General features: G+C 38.8%; 1 non-coding gene across 1 annotated transcript; it reads left to right on the top strand.

The window, feature by feature from the left end:
- The first annotated feature begins 6,972 nt into the window (after positions 1 to 6,972).
- Positions 6,973 to 7,079, top strand: LOC115724237 (small nucleolar RNA R71). Its single transcript, XR_004013038.1, has one exon. It is a non-coding gene; the product is annotated as a small nucleolar RNA R71 (small nucleolar RNA).
- The last annotated feature ends 10,211 nt before the right edge of the window (positions 7,080 to 17,290 follow it).

The following is a 17,290-nucleotide window of genomic DNA, read 5'->3' on the forward strand; positions in this document are numbered from 1 at the left end:
TGTTTCATTTCTAATTTCCAAATTAAGCGGCATTAGTAAGCTCGCCTTGAATACGACCCGATATGCCAACTCTTGGTTTCGGCAGCTTTCTAATCGATGGACGCCCGGGCGACTACCGGGAGTCGGGCACCCGGTAGGGTCGAATCGGGGAGAGGGAGCCCGCCCCCCACCGCCGGGGGCCGAGGCAGAGGTCCCCGAGGCGGTGGCTTGTGGCCGGGTGACGAGAACCCGCCACGCTGCCTGAGCTCCCCCACCGATCGGGTGGAGCCCCAAATTGGGAGTTGCCGGTTTGCGGAGATGCAAGCCGGATCGAAGAGCAAGACCTCGAGATTCGGAGGTCGAGACAGCAGGTGCTCCTCGGCAGCCTCGTGCCCGTAGTTCCGGTGGCACTCGCCCTCGCTGCCCGTGCCGAGTTAGTGGTGGCGGCCCATAGATTGGAACCTTTGTATGAGCTGCTCGAAGCAAGCACCTCGGTATTCCCGGGAGGTCCGACGTGATGAAAGCCGAGCAAAGGGGTCGACAAAGGTGATTACCGGTAATCCCGAATTTCATGGGTGTCACTTGTAACGATGCTGCAGCTGGTGTGCGCCACGTTTCGGGGCCTGTGAGGACGCCCGGTATGGTGGGACATGGTGTCTCGGATTCACGATGTCACCACCATGACACGGGAAAGGTTTCAGAACTCTTCAACGCGAAATACTATAATGAGGCGGTCGAAGCGCCAAGAGGAAAGAGTTCGTTCACGACCCGGCGGAAAACATGAGCGTCACCGAGTATACTACTCGCCTGACGGCTGGCGAGGTTAGCCTCGGAATTGTGCCGACCGACTTCAGCAAGAAGGAGAAGTATCCGGACGGTTGAATCCCAAGATCGTGCATGACCCGATGATTACCACCGACGACAGCACCACCTATGCTCTCGATGGTGGAGAAGGCCTTCTGACCGCGAGCCGAGGGCGCAAGGTGCATGTCGAATCAGCCGAGTACTCCGGTTGCTGGCGGAGCTCCTACCCCTCCCGCATCAGGCTATAGCAGGGGAGTAGTAGTTCGGCCATTGATCGAGGAAGAGGGCATCCACGCTTCCGCGCGGCTCGAGTCGAACAAGAGGTTCCCGGGGAACCGCAATCGAGGGAGTCGTCCCGTGGTGGTAATGAGACCCGATTCTCCTATCCCCGAGTGCCCTACCGCAAAGAGGCATCATCGGGGTGAGTGCAAGGGTCGTGATGCTTTCATTGTGGCATGCCCGGACACTTCAAGAGGGGAATGTCCCCGGCCCGCCGCAGGCACCGAGAGCTCCAGCGATACCTACTCCAGCCAGGGTATTCGCTATCACGCAGGCTGATGCAGATGCCAGCCCATCAGTAGTCACAGGTTAGCTTTCTGTTAACAACTCGTTATATTCAGTGCTGTTTGATTCTGGGGCTACACATTCTTATGTGGCGGCCAGAGTCTTTAGTAAGTTGGGTAGACCCTTTGATAGATATGAATCGTGGTTTGGAACCCCCGTTACAGCGGAGAATTGGTTATCTCCAATAGGTGGATTAGGTCTATGCCGATCGGGATAGATGGTAGAGAGTTAAGCGCCGATCGACAGAGATGAGCTTAGTCGAATTCGATATTATTTTAGGAATGGATTTCCTATCTAAATATTCGGCGAGCATTAATCAGTAAGAGGAAGATGGTGGTCTTCCAACCCAAAGTGAAGAACCGTTTGTGTTCGTGGGTTCGCCTGTGGATCTCGGATCCCGTGATCTCGGCTATGTCGGCCGAGAGAATTATTGCACGGCGGGTGCTTAGTGGTTTCCGGCCGTGGTGGTGGACACCACTCGGCCAGATACCATTCGGCCAGAGGACATCAGAGTGGTTCGGGAATTTCTGGACGTCTTTCCCGAAGAACTTCCAGGGTTACCACCTCAGCAGGAGATCGATTTCGTGATTGACTTGGCACCAGGGGTGGATCCGGTTTCCAAAGCCCCATATAAGATGGCTCCAGCTGAACTTAAGGAACTAAAGATTCAGCTCCAAGGGTTGCTTGACATAGGGTTCATTCGGCCCAGTGTGTCACCTTGGGGAGCCCCGGTTTTGTTCGTCAAGAAGAAGGATGGATCTATGAGGATGTGCATCGACTACAGAGAGTTGAACAAGTTGACGGTGAAGAATAAATATCCATTACCTAGGATCGATGACTTGTTCGATCAGCTTCAGGGAAAGACGGTCTTTTCTAAGATTGATCTCCGTTCGGGTTATCATCAGTTGAGAATCCGAGAGGAGGACATCGCGAAGACGGCTTTCCGCACTAGGTATGGACACTACGAGTTTCTGGTTATGTCATTTGGACTAACCAATGCTCCTGCAGCATTCATGGACCTGATGAATAGAGTATTCAAGGATTTCCTCGATATCTGTGTGATTGTGTTTATCGACGACATCCTCGTGTACTCTCAGTCAGAAGAGGAGCATGAGTTACATCTTCAGATGGTACTGCAACGACTGCGAGAACATAAGCTCTACGCCAAGTTCAAGAAATGTGAGTTCTGGTTGTCTCAGGTGTCCTTCCTAGGGCACATTGTGAGTAAAGATGGGATCAAGGTGGATCCTGGGAAGATTGAATCCGTCAGGGATTGGCCGAGACCGAAGACAAGGATGTAGATCGAAGCTTCGGGATTAGCTGGGTACTACCGTAGGTTCGTGGAGGGGTTCTCCAAAATTTCAATGCCCCTAACCGAGCTTACAAAGAAGAACCAGCGATTTATCTAGTCAGATAAATGCGAAGCTAGTTTTCAGGAGCTGAAACAGAGGTTGATTACTGCACCGGTACTAGCTTTGCCTTCGGACAAGGAGAAGTTCGTAGTCTACTGTGACGCATCCAAACAGGGTTTGGGGTGCGTATTGATGCAAGCCGATCGGGTTATCGCTTATGCCTCCCGTCAGTTAAAGGATTATGAACAGCGATACCCGACTCATGATTTAGAATTGGCCGCAGTGGTTTTTGCACTGAAGATTTGGCGGCATTACCTTTATGGGGAGAAGTGCGAGATCTATACCGACCATAAAAGTCTCAAGTATTTCTTTACTCAGAAAGATTTGAACATGAGACAAAGGCGTTGGTTAGAATTGGTGAAGGATTACGATTGCGAGATCCTCTATCATCCCGGAAAAGCCAATGTAGTGCATGATCCCCTGAGCAGAAAGGGTCCCGGGCAAGTAGCTAGCATGGTTCAGATCTCACCTCAGCTAGCAGAGGATATGGTTAGATCCAGCATTGAGTTTGTGGTAGGTCAGCTTCACAGCTTAACGCTGCAATCTGATCTGTTAGAAAGAATAAAGGATGCTCAGACGACAGATCCGGAGTTAGTGAAGATCCGAGATGAGGTAATACGGTCAAGCCAAAGACTTTTCAAAGTGTCGATAGTGGGATGCTTTTGTATAGAGCCGTGGTTTGTGTTCCGAATTGTGGAATTGAGAAACGAGATCTTTGAGGAGGCTCATTCTACCCCGTATTCTCCGCATCCCGCACCACTCAAGATGTACCAAGATTTGAAACCGTACTTCGGTGGAACGCGTATGAAGAAGAATTTGGTAGAATTCGTATCGAGATGCCTCACTTGTCGCGTATCAAGGCCGAACATCGAGACCGACAGGTTGTTGCGGCCTCTAACCCTACCGTAATGGAAATGGGAGGATATTTCTATGGATTTTGTGGTCGGGTTACCTAGGACCACGGGTATGTATGATTCCATCCGGGTAGTGGTGGACCGATTTACGAAATCGCTCATTTTCCGCCTATGTAACAACATTTACAAAGTGGATCACGGCGAACCGTACGTCGTAGAGATAGTGAGACTTCACGTGGTACCGAAGTCTATAGTTTCGGACGAGGATCCGAAATTCACCTCCAAATTTTGGCAAAGTTTGCAACGGCAATGGGTACGAAGCTAAAATTCAAGACAGCATTCCATCCTCGGACAGATGGTCAGTCCGAAAGGACAATTCAGATATTGGAGGATATGTTGAGAGCCTGTGTTATGGACTTTGAGGGTTCATGGAGTAAATATCTACCGTTAATAGAATTTTCATACAACAACAGTTATCAGAGTACGATAGGGATGGCACCCTATGAACTGTTGTACGGTAGGAAATGTAGATCCCCTATCCACTTTGGGATGAGACAGGAGAGGAAATACCTAGGTTCAGAGTCTATCGGCGGACCAATGAGGCAATAGAAAAGATAAAAGCTAGAATGCTTGCCTCACAGAAGCAGAGTAAGAGTTACGCAGATCCGAAACGTAGAGATGTCGAGTTCCGAGTAGGGGACCATGTGTTTTTGCGAGTATCTCCGATGAAGGGGATTAAACGTTTCGGAAAAGAGGCAAGTTATGCCCTAGGTTTACGAGGACCTTTCGAGATTCTCGAGAAGATAGGTCAAGTGGCATATCGGTTAGCATTGCCTCAAGCCTTACTTTATCAAGAAGGTACAACGTATTCCATGTCTCAATGTTGAGAAAATACGTTTCGACCCCTCTCATATACTCGATTATGAGAGTCTTCAACTTCAAACGTACATGTCATATGAAGAACAACCAAGCAGCATCCCGGATAGAAAGGATAAAGTCCTTCGGAATAAGACCATAGCATTGGTCAAGGTTCTCCGGAGAACAAAGAAGGTGGAGGAAGCCACCCTGGGAGCTAGAGTCGGATATGAGAGCTCAATATCCAGAGTTATTCGAGTTAGATTTCGGGGACGAAATCCTTTTAAGGGGGGATAGTTGTAAAGCCCGCTTAGTTAATTTGGAAATTAGCGCTTGTTTATGTTTAAATTATGAAATTATTTATAGCTATTTAAATAATTTATTACCGTTATTTATGGAATTCGTAAAATGCATGATTATGTCATCGTAGTTTTTATATTTCGTATTTCGGTGTCCGTATTTTGGAACTCCTGCGTTTGGCTCGCAAAGAGAAATCACAACTTAGTATGTTGGTAATTGGGGGGACTCGGTTTAGACATTGGGAATGTCGGGAATGGCCGGGAATTTAGAATTTCCCAAAAATACCCCTTTAGTATGATTTTCATGATTTTATGGTGGAGGGGCAAAATGGTCTTTTTGCCCCATTAGTGTTTTGTCTTATGTGAGTGTATTATTTGAAAAATAAATATTTAATTATGTGTATTCTTGGCTGAAATGTATATTGCATATAGTTTATTTATTTTCCCTTTTTAGCAAAAAATCACTAAGTAAGAAAGAAAGAAAATTTTCAAAGAAAACTCTCCATTCTCTCTCTAATTTCGGCTGAGGCTTTTGGGTGCATGAAGCTGATTTTCCTCTTTGATTTCCAAGCAATTCTCATCCTAATCTAAGCATTTTTCCAAGCTAGGTTAGCTCTCTTGATTTCTTCCTTAAATTTATGAAAAAAAATGATGAAAAAGGTGGAGTAAATGCTTGTTTATTTCTTGCTGCTGTGATTTGTTGTTGTTTTCTAAAGTTTATCTTGCTATTTTTTAAGTAATTCAGAGCTAGTGTATGCATGTTGATTACTTGGAATTATGTTTTGGGAGTTTTTAGTTCAAGAGCATGATTTTTGAAAATGTATGTGAATCTGTAAATTACTGGCTGTGGTTGATCATTTTCATTTTCAGAGGCTTAGTTATGCATATTTATGTAGGTTTGATCTAGCTTGATTGCATGTTAGTGGATTTTAATCAAGTTTGAGTTTTGGAACTCAAAGCTTGGTCTTTAATGGCATTTTGTGATTCTGTGAGTTCTGGGTGATTTTGTTGCCTTTGAATGGTTATTTGGGGTATATAGATCAGGTCTGGAAGGTCTTGCATGATTTAGGTTAGATTTGATCGAGTTATGAATTTTTGAAAAATTCTGCGAGAGGAACCCGGTTGTGCAACCGGAATTCGGATGGGTGTCCAAGATAATTAACCGGAATCCTAGGTTGGGGAATTTTTCCGAACCCTAGTTTTTCTCGTTTTTAGGTTTTTAGGGGTATTGCCATGCTTTTTATCGATAGGGAAACTTTTAGTTTCAAGTTTTAGTCCCCGGAAAGTGATTTAGCGTGTCACTTATAGCGTTGTGATTTTTATGGTTTAGGAGCCGCAATCCGTCGGCTACTTTGCCTGCTCGAAAGTTGACTGGCACATCGAAATCTAATCCGTGTAAGATTAGTATAACAAGATGCATATGTAGATTACATGTTTAGCGTGCATGTAGGAAGCCCGCTAGATTACATTAGTTATGTATTTAGGCTTCGAACCATCCAACCTCACACGTCGGTACATGTGCCGAGTATGACCGAATGTGAGTATGACGGGCTCGGCCGATCAGCCGACATTTGGTTGGTGGTTCAAGGCTATTGACCTATCCCGTCTGGTAGTGGCCGGAGTATGACCGGGCGGCGAGTATGACCGGTTCGACCGATCGGGAGGATACTTGTCAATAGTACCGTCCCCCCGAACGTTCAAAACTCAGTACCATGTTGGACATGGCGCAGTAGCTCGGTACCATGTTGGACATGGCGTAAAGCGGGACTCGCATCGTGTTGGACACGGCGATTAGTTTTATGTATGATATTATTATGCTTTTCATCGAGTCCGTCGACTCGCTTTATGTTCATGTGTAGGTAAAGGCAAGGCTATAGCCGATGGACCGTGAGCGAGCTTATGAGATTGTACATGTCGTGCCAAGTAGGCCTGGAGCGTACGATCCTCGGGACAGCAAGGCTGAGATTTTTGCAACTGGTCGTTAGACGACTTTATTTTGATGTAAAAGTTAAACAGTTAAAACGTTTGTAAATGATTTTATAAATCGGGATCCCGAGACTTTTATAATATGGTTTATAAGTTTAATTAAAAAGCAAAATTTTAATTAATCACGTTTTTCCATAAACCTCGTTGAATAGCAACGAGCTGCACAGTACGTTTAAAAATCACGTAATACGCCTAAGATAGTTAGGGTGTTACATTTCGTATCCATGATGTGGGCACTGGCCCATCAAATCTTTAAACCTCTCCCAGACCTGATGAAATGTTTCGTGGTCCTTTTGGGTGAAGGTAGAGATTTGCCTCTTAAGGTTGCTGGTCTTATGGGGTGGGAAAAATTTAGAGAAAAATACTTTTGTCATTTCTTCCCATGTCCCAATAGACCTTGGCCTTAAAGAATACAACCAGCTTTTGGCTTTTTCCTTGAGTGAGAAACGAAAGAACTTCAATCTCACCAAGTTTATGATGTCAGTATGGTTGTTGAATGTGGCCACCACCTCTTCGAAGGCCTGAATATGCACATATGGACTCTCATTTTCCATACCATGAAAGGTTGGTAAAAGTTGAATCAGGCCAGGTTTGAAATCGAAGTTGGGCATATTCATGGGATACATTATGCATGAAGGTGTGGCCGTACGCGTAGGATGTAGATAATCCTGTAACGTTCTTGGTTGGATTTCCTGTTGTTGAGCCATCATTGGCAGTGCAGGAAGTATGGGTGATGGTGGTGAATGAGAACGAGTGGAAGAAGACGATTTAGGAGAGTTTTCTAAAATTTCAATTTGTTGTTTTACAAATCTCCCTAATCTGTCTCTATTTCGTGACATTCACTTTTTTTTTATTATTTTTTTAATTTTTTTTTTTGTATTTTCACTTGTTAAATAATGTAAATTACAACTATGTAATAATGCAAGGGTATTCACACAAGACATTCTCAGGCCGATTGGGAAGGTTGCCAAGGTACCTCTTCGTCCCACACTTTTACTAGAACTCCCCAGGGTTGCTAGAAAGTGTAGAGGGTACTCTACCACAAACATTTAAAGCCAATCTTTCTTAGACATAATAATCTCAGTTTGTACCACTTTTACCATTACACAATTGGGTTTACACTAAAAAGTTTATGAAAATATTTTATGCACAACTTTTCTTTTTTTTTTAGCCTAAAGGGTAAAAGTCTACAACTAACCTAAAATAAATAAATAAAAAAATGGCTAATCCTAAAAAAATAATACAAAAGAAAATAATGTATAAAAAAAAATAGCTAACACCCTAATATAGTAGCAAAATAATAAATACAACTAACAAATAAACTAAAAAAAAAAAATTAAACTACTTGCTTCTTTTTTTCTTTACTAAAAGAGTAAAGAATAATAATAATAATAATAATAATAATATATAATAATTTTTTTAATCTATATATAACTTCAAAAAAAACTAAATTATATTATATTAACTAAGCTCTTGTAGCGCAGAAACCTCCCCGGCAACGACGCCAAAAATTGATGTCGCCCAATTAATTACACTGCGGTCGCGGTAGTAAACGGGCTATATATCGTATCCACAGGGAGAAAAAATACACTCAAAAGGACAATTAGTAATTTTACGATAATAAAATAAGAACCTTGAATGTGATGTGAGAATATTGAGAAAATGATTTTTAAAAATTAAGGAAGTAATTAAAATGAGAAGTGATCAGAAAATGATTATGGAAGACACAAGCTCTGTACATGCAATTATATTTTCCTAATAAAATTGATTCTTCAACCTCAACTATAATTCTACACCATTAATTATCGTTGGAAAATGTGTATAATTAAGCTCACTAGAAAAATATGTTCTCTAATTAAATTCATACTACTTCTAAAAATACTATCATATTATATAATTTAAATCGACAAAATACCACCGGCAGAATGCAGTAAAAATCATATAATATAATAAACACCCTAATAATTAATAGCCTAACTTACATAAGAAAAGCATGACTGAACTTATATAAAAGGTACTATTAAATTTAATGTGCAATTTAGAAGAAGAGAAATTTAATATAATAAATATGGAAATGAAGAAGAAAGAGAATCAATACCTTAGAAAAATAAAAATTACATGAACTTACACTTGAGTCTTGCCAAAGAAATTAGCCTAGAAAATGCATTGTCTTTACACCAAAATTAATAAAGTAAAATAAAGAAGAAGGAAAGAAAAAGATAAAATTTTGGTATAATAACACTACTAAAATCTGATTCCTTTTTCACTACATTTGATTCTCTATTTATAGAGAAACTAAGACCCCAAATCTGGTACAATTAGTGGGCAAATAAGTTGAGAAAATGGCTTCAATTTCGTAGTGAAGTGGAGCACATGAGTGTCAACTGGTAGTTATGATGGAGTAATTGATCTGTTATGGGTAAAGTCATGTGTGCAAGATAATAAATTCAGCTTAATGACATGGCTCTTGGACGTGGCAATATATAAATCATGGCTGAAAGATGCTACTCTCACTTGGACTTGGAACTTCCCATATTAAAAGGAATGAGATGAAGGTGGCCTTGGCTCACAACGTGGGGGTGGTTTGGTGATTGGAGAGATAACTTTGACTTGGCTCTTGTTGGAGAGAATGATCCATATTTTTCTTTTTGGTCGAATATAACACGAAGCCCAATTGCTTGATTGAATAAGATTAGGCTGAGATGTTGACTCCAAATGGGCTCAATTTGTTGTACTCGTTTTTATGACCGCCTTTTTGCATTTCTATCACAAATTTGCACAAATCTTAAAATTAATAAAAAATTAGATTAAGTTAAATATTTTCAAGTTAGATAATTGTTTTATATTTAAACTCATGAAAATAAATAATTTAACTCTAATTATTCACACAATTAAAAGTTTAAAATATACAAATTTGAGCATTAATCAGCACCCAATGTAAGGTTTACTAAACTTTATATGTGTAATTATTTCATCGTTTTAGAAAGTTCATATTTAGGGTGTTAATCAACATACTTGTGAGTAGATCTAAGATTCTGGTAAAATAATTTCCAACACATACTGTCTTTGGTGTTTAGAAATTCTCTTCTTAGGACCATATCTCCCACAAAGAATTTCTGAGAGCCTTCACTTGTTTGTTGAAATATCGAGCTACTTTTTGTTAATGGGCTATAACCTTTAAGTTTGTTGTGGTTCGCTTCTCTTCGATTTCATCAAGTGATTCGGCAAGGAGTACGTGATTTGCTTCTTGGTTGTACGTAAATCTGCTGTGGGATGGTGGTTCGAGCTTTACAGGCAGCATATCTTCATATCCATATGCCATGGCAAATGGAGTCTGTCCGATTGTCATTTTTTTAGCTTTTCGATACAACCATAGAACTTAGGGATCTCCTTCGGCCAGTTTCCTTTAGGATCCTCGAGTCTTTTCTTTAGTGTATCCTTCAGGGTCTTGTTGACTGCTTCAACTTGACCATTTTCTTTGGGATGTGTCACTGCGGAGAAACTTTTGATGATACCATGGTTTGCACAAAAATCAGTGAAGGACTGACTGTCAAACAATCTTAACTGGTAGATTATGTTCTTCACAACAAAGTCTTTAACTTTCTTAGATGTAATGGTTGTGAGTGGTTCGACTTCCGTCCACTTAGTGAAGTAATGAACCGCTACCACTGCGTACTACACTCCTCCCTTGCCTGGGTAATTGTCCGATCAGGTAAATTCCCTAAATGGTGAAAGGCCATGGACTTTGCATTTGAGTTAACTCGTTGGGCGGAGCTTGATGTATCTTCGAAAATCTCTGGCATTTGTCACATTTCTTAACATAGGCCTTTGAATCTCCAATCATTATCAGCCCAAAATACCGTTGCCTTAGAATTTTCTTAGATAAACTTTGCGCGGCGGCATGATTTCCACAAAATCCATCGTGCACCTCAGATAGAAGTCGTGCAGCTTCTTCTTGAGTAAAACATCTGAGCAATGGCATGGAGAACCCTCTTCTGTGCATAATTCCCTCTACTATGATATACCGTGCTGCCTTCCTTCTCACCTTTGAGCTTCATTTTGATTATCTGGGAGTTCCCCACTGTTGAGGTAAGCTGCTAGCGGTGTCATCTAGTTTGGGGAAGTATCGATCATTTCGATCTCTTATGTGCCAGTAATGCTAGGCTCTTCTAGGAACGGGATAGGAACCAAGTTCGCTTTATAATTTAACTTATTGGTTGCCAATTGAGCTAACGCGTTCGCAATCTTGTTTTCTTCCCTTGGAATTTGTCTGAGACCGTAGGGTTTGAATTGTGCGAGTAGGTCATGTATTTTGCTCAGATATGCTATCATCTTTTCCCCCTAATCCTCGTATTCTCCAGATTCGTGAGTTACCACCAGCTGTGAATCACTACAGATTTCAATGTGTTTGGCTTTCATCTCCCAGGCTAATTTTAGGACAACGATAAAAGCTTCATACTTGGCTTCATTATTAGGTGCCTTCAATCCAAATTTGACTGTAGCGTGCATGTGTTGCCCCTAGGTGTGACAAGGGCGATTCCTGCACCAGATAGTTGATCTGTAGCCGACCCGTCCACATGCAGTTTCCAAGTCGGCTTATCTTCTTTATTACTTAGCTGGGGTGTTTTTACCGGCTCGGGGTTTCCTTCTGATATGCTTTCTTCTTTGCTTGTGCATTCTACCACAAAGTCTGCTAGGGCCTAGACTTTGATTATTGTTCGGGGTTGGAAGGTGATTTCGTACTGACCCAGCTCCACTGCCCACTTGAGTAGCCGTCCAGAGGCGTCCGAGTTTTGCAATATTTGGTGTAATAGTTGGTCAGTGTACACCCGAACAGGATGAGCTTGAAAATAGGGCCTTAACTTTCTTATTTCAAGAAGCAGGCAGTAAGCGAGTTTTTCTATCAATGGGTATTGGCCTTCGGCCTCAATGAGCCTTTCACTAATGTAATAGACTGGGTGTTGTATGTTGTTTTCTTCTCTGATCAGCACGGCACTCACAGCGTGCTCCATGACAGCTAAGTATATCCCATATTTTTCTTTGTCTAGAGGTTTTAAAAGTACGAGAGGCTTTGTGAGTTGCATTTTTAGCTCTTGAAAAGCTTTTTTGCATTCCTCTGTTCACTCGAATTGCTTATTTCCTCGAAGGATGTTGAAGAATGGGACACACTTGTCTGTTGATTTTGAAACAAATCTACCGATAGCGGCGATCCGACCAGTCAAACTTTGCACTTCCTTGGTTCTTGTTGGCGACTTCATATCCAGGAGGGCTTGAATCTTCTCTGGATTGGCTTTGATTCCTCGGTCATTGACAATGAAGCCCAGAAACTTTTCCGAGATGACTCCAAAGGAGAACTTTAAGGGATTTAGTTTCATGTTGTACTTCCTGAGGACTTTGAAGCATTCGACAAGGTCATCTATGTGCCCCCAACCTTCCTGGATTTGACGAGCATGTCATCCACATACACTTCAATGTTTCCCCCGATATGGTCTTTAAACATTTTGTTTACCAATCTTTGGTATATCGCTCCAACATTTTTAAGACCAAATGGCATGACTTTGTAGCAATATAGACCCATATCTGTTCGAAAACTTGTATGCTCTTGGTCTCGTGGATGCATTTTGATTTGATTGTACCCCGAATAAGCATCCATGAAGCTTAATATTTCATACCCGACTGTTGCATCCACGAGCTGATTGATTCTTGGGAGTGGAAAACAATCTTTAGGGCATGCTTTGTTGAGGTCCGTGAAATCAATACACACTCACCATTTCTTGTTCGGCTTGGGTACCAAGACGGGATTGGCAACCGAAGCTGGGTAGAAAGCTTCTATTATGAAATTATTGTTGCGTAGCTTCTCTACCTCTTCCTTTAGGGCTAGTGCTCGCTCTTTGTCAATAGCCTTCGCTTTTGTTGAATTGGTCGGAAGTTAGGATAAATATTTAGGACGTGCGAAATTACAGAAGGATCAATTCCAACCATATCCTCATGTGACCAGGCCAAAACGTCCAGGTTTGCTCTCAGAAATTTTATCAATGCTTATTTTACTTCGAGCAACAAACCTTTTCCAATTTTTAGCTTCCTGGCCGAGATATCTAGATCGATCTCAATCTCTTCTAATTCTTCCACAGGTCAAACATTTTCCCTTGTTCGTGCTCTTGCTGGAGGATACTTCCTTCTTAGTCTTGGCCACTGGAAGAATATAAAATTCCCGAGCAATCTGCTGGTTTCCTCTCAGGCACCCTACCCCATTCTTCGTTGGAAACTTTAGGCATGAATGGAATATCGACGTAACAGTCTTTAAGTCATACAAGGCTGGTCGACCTAGCCTGACATTGAAGGCTGATGGAACGTCCAATACCAAAAATTTTGCCATTATAGTTATGCTCATCGGAGCTTGTCCAACGGTGAGGGGTAGACGAATTTTCCCTAGAGGTGCAACTCCTTGACCGGAGAAACCATATACAGGCAGGAGACAAGGGGGTAGATCTTTGAGCTTGAGCCCCATCTTTTCATAGGCGATCCTAAATTCTTTTTTGCTGTTTTAACGTCCTTTGTTCTCGTTTTTCTTTAACTTTTCAAGAATAATAACTTCCTTTTTCTGAATATTAATTGTTCCCTCTCTCCCTATTTTCGATTTTCTGCAACCCCCTGCCCTATTTCCATGCTTTTGCTATAGGCTCCATATATGGAAAACCTCTTGAATGATATGAACCATACACTAATTTTGACTGAATCTGAAAGCCAGTAGGGAGAGTTTGAACTTCCCTTTCAGATTCAGTCAAAATTAGTGTATGGTTCATATCATTCAAGAGATTTTTCATGTATGGAGCCTATAGCAAAAGCATGGAAATAGGGCAGGGGTTGCAGAAAATCGAAAATAGGGAGAGAGGGAACAATTAATATTCAAAAAAAGGAAGTTATTATTCTGGAAAAGTTAAAGAAAAACGACAACAAAGGACGTTAAAATAGTAAAAAGGAATTTAGAAAACTAACTGCCACAGAGCTCTTTAAGGGCACACATGCTCACCACTTATATACCATTGAATTTTTTAATTAAGTTTAGATATTAGTTGTTTTTGAACCTGAAAAATAGATAAAATCTATTATTTTGCTTAATTTGTTATCTTAATTTTTTGAAATTTTTATTATTTTATCTTATTTTTAAATTTTATGTCAGATATTTTATATTTTGTACTATTTAATTAATTTTATAAAATGACCTTATTTGAAATGAAAATAAGATTATTTTAATCTAGAAATTTTAAAAATGTAACCAGGTATTTTGTTAACTTTCAAAATTTTGTTATTTTATTTAAATTAAATTATAAAATCAGATAAATGATATTTATTTATTATTTTATTTTATTGCATATATTTTATTCAATTTTAATTAAATAACCTAAAATTTAAAAAGTTGTTAGCATTTTTTTTGAATAGTTATTTAGGTTTGTTGAAAACCTAATTTTCAAATTTATAGATTTAATTTTGAAAATAACTATTTAATTTAATTTTATAATTTTTGAAAATAATAATTTATTATTTAGATTTTTCGAAAATAATTTAATTATTCAATTAATTTAAATTAAATAAATCCTATATCCATCTATCCAACTTGTTACATGTATGTGTGTTTTATATATTGTTTATTATCAAAACTTATTTTATAAAACCTATTATTGTTTGATCTAAATTGCTATGGTTAACTTATTGACAGATCCAATGATCTGATTTTAACCAACAGTTCAATTGTCAATAGGTGAAATAAATAATTTGTAACGGGTAAATTTTGCAATCTTCTTTCATCTGTGTATAAACCTAGTAACATGATATGATCCATCAAAATCAGTGTGCCTGTGTGAGCCTATATGTTTGCTTTGGGCTTAGATGCATATAGGAGCCCATTTAATTTTTGTAATTAAAATGGACTAAGTTGCTAAATAAAATGATCACTATTAATATATTTTGTTTAGGCCCAATTAGTGTTGGGCTTATTCAATTCATAACAGTTGTTCATTTAAGGTTAAATTCCTCTCCTTTCGGCCTTGTGTGAGAGTTAGGGGGCGATTAGTAGTGGGTATGACATACTGAACCCAGCTCTCTCTCATATGAACAACCCCAATTGTGAAGGCCCATTTGCCTTATTTGAATAACTGTAATAGGTTAATTAAACTAGTTCAACCTAATGAAATTGATTAGCAACATAAGTAATTTCGAAATTTATAAAATTAATTTTTCATCAAATTATTTTAAAATTAATTTAAGAAAAAGACACTTAGTTTAATGAATTTTTTTTCAAGATAAACTATATGTATTTTTCTATATTTAATTAAATTAAGAAGATATAACTAACTAGATTTTTCTAAATACTTAATTATTTAATTTTTTATAAAAACATATTTAAGTTAAAAATAAGTTATAATGACTAATTTTTGATCAACTTAAATTAGAATATTTTGAAATCAATAATTAAGTAGAAATTTCTAGAAAATTAGTTATTCAGTTATTCTTTTAAAAAAAAATTAAGTTGAAAATTTGTTAATTTTTTGATCAACTTAAATAGAGATATTTTTCAAATTAAGGTGATTAGTTAAAGATACTTAATTTGTTATTTAATTAAATTTTTGAATATAATTTAAGTTGAAAATTTTGTTATTTTAGAACAACTTAAATAAAATATTTTTCAAGTATTTATTTTATTATATTTTAATCATTTTCCAAATTTTATATATTTTATAATGGATTTTTCAAAAATTAATTAGAAAATTAAATTAAAGTTGAAAATTAAGTTTTAATTAATTTTGGATAAACTTGAATTAAGTAATTTTTATTATTAAAATATATAGACTACAATAAGTGATTAGATAAAAATACATTTTAAATGATGAGCTTTAATCAATGAGACATTCGATCTCCATTGTTGGTTCTACATAGTTCTTGTTTTAGTGAGTAATCATCCCTAATGGATGAACGTTCATTAGCAATTTAACGCCGTAAAATCTCGAAAGATAAGTATTATTTGTAAGTGTTTTATTCTTAGAAACGTCCACCTAAACGGGAGAACGTCGGATTCTTTTTTCGATCGAATAAAAGGTTGCTAGAATGTTCTTCTTTTTAGATGAGTTGACTACTCTATTCAATATATGATATCTTTGACTCTCGCCTTAATGGGACACTGTATCAGTTTGTTGGAAACCTTGAAAAATAATTAAATATGTTTTATTTTGGTATTTTTGCAAACATGTTTACTCAATTGTTATTTTCTGAACTTGTGTATAAATTTGAGTGAACCAAATAATTTATTTCTGTTTATTGATATTTGTAGTGTCAAAATGGATAACCCACACCCGAACCTCTCCTTGTACAGACCTTTGCAAATGAACTCTATAGTGTGAAAATGTGTCTTGGTAAGAGCATTAATTCACACTTAATGATGATTAATCTGAAGTTCCAGAAAGCAAATTTGCTGGGAAAGGATTGGTCAAGAGAACAATGGGTTCAATTCATTCTGAATAGTCTTCCACCTGAGTATAATGGATTGGTTGTATCTTACATGGTCAACAATTTTAACTCATTCGACGTAGATAAGCTGGACAAAGAATTGCGTGCTTACGAGCGAAGTTTGCCTGCAAGGAGGCCACCCTCCAGTTTTGCAGACTTGAGTAAGAGGAAAAGAATTAAGTATGATGCTTCTAACAATGCTGCTTCTTCAAGTTCAAATAGTGAAACAATTGATAGTCATACTCTTGAATGTTCAAATTGTGATGAGAAGGGACATCAAGAAGAAAGATGTCCCAAACTTCTAGACAATTCGAACGAAGGTAACACTTTTGTTTTTGAATCATGTGTTTTAGAGAATGACAAATCCTTTTGGATTGTTAATTCTGGAACTACTAACCATGTTTGTTCTTCATTGCAGCTGCTTGAAACTTGGGTTTATTTAAATCCAGGGGAGTTAAAACTGAATGTTGGAAATGGCGAATTAGTATCGGTCCAAGCTAAGGGAAAGTTCGCCTCAAGTTTTGAAAGAAATTTTTAGTTTTAGACAATGTTTTCTTTATTCCGAATTTTAGTAGAAACTTGATTAGTGTTTCATGTTTACAAAAATAATTTTATCAATTGAATTTTCTTAGTTCTATTTACACTATTTCTCGTAATGGATTTCAATTATGTGTTGCTTACATGGAACGAGGGCTTTTATGTTTTGAGACCGGACATACAAATTGCGCTTAATAACGAACTTTTCAATGCTGCTAAACCTAGAAACTATAAGAGAAAAGAGATTGATAATGATGAAACATATGTATGGCATTTACGACTAGGTCCTATAGGCTATGATAGACTTCACAGGTTAACCAAAGATGGTCCATTGAAAAATGTAGCCTTAGGTGAATTACCAGTTTGTGAATCTTGCCTAGAAGGAAAAATGACTAAGCGTTCTTTCTCTGCAAAGGGAGAGCGTGCCAAAGAGCCTCTTGGGTTAGTGCATTCAGATGTCTGTGGACCTCTAAATATAAAAGCCAGAGGAGGTTATGAG

This window comes from Cannabis sativa, chromosome 9, assembly GCF_029168945.1.
Source record: "Cannabis sativa cultivar Pink pepper isolate KNU-18-1 chromosome 9, ASM2916894v1, whole genome shotgun sequence".
In the NCBI taxonomy this organism is placed as follows: domain Eukaryota; kingdom Viridiplantae; phylum Streptophyta; class Magnoliopsida; order Rosales; family Cannabaceae; genus Cannabis; species Cannabis sativa.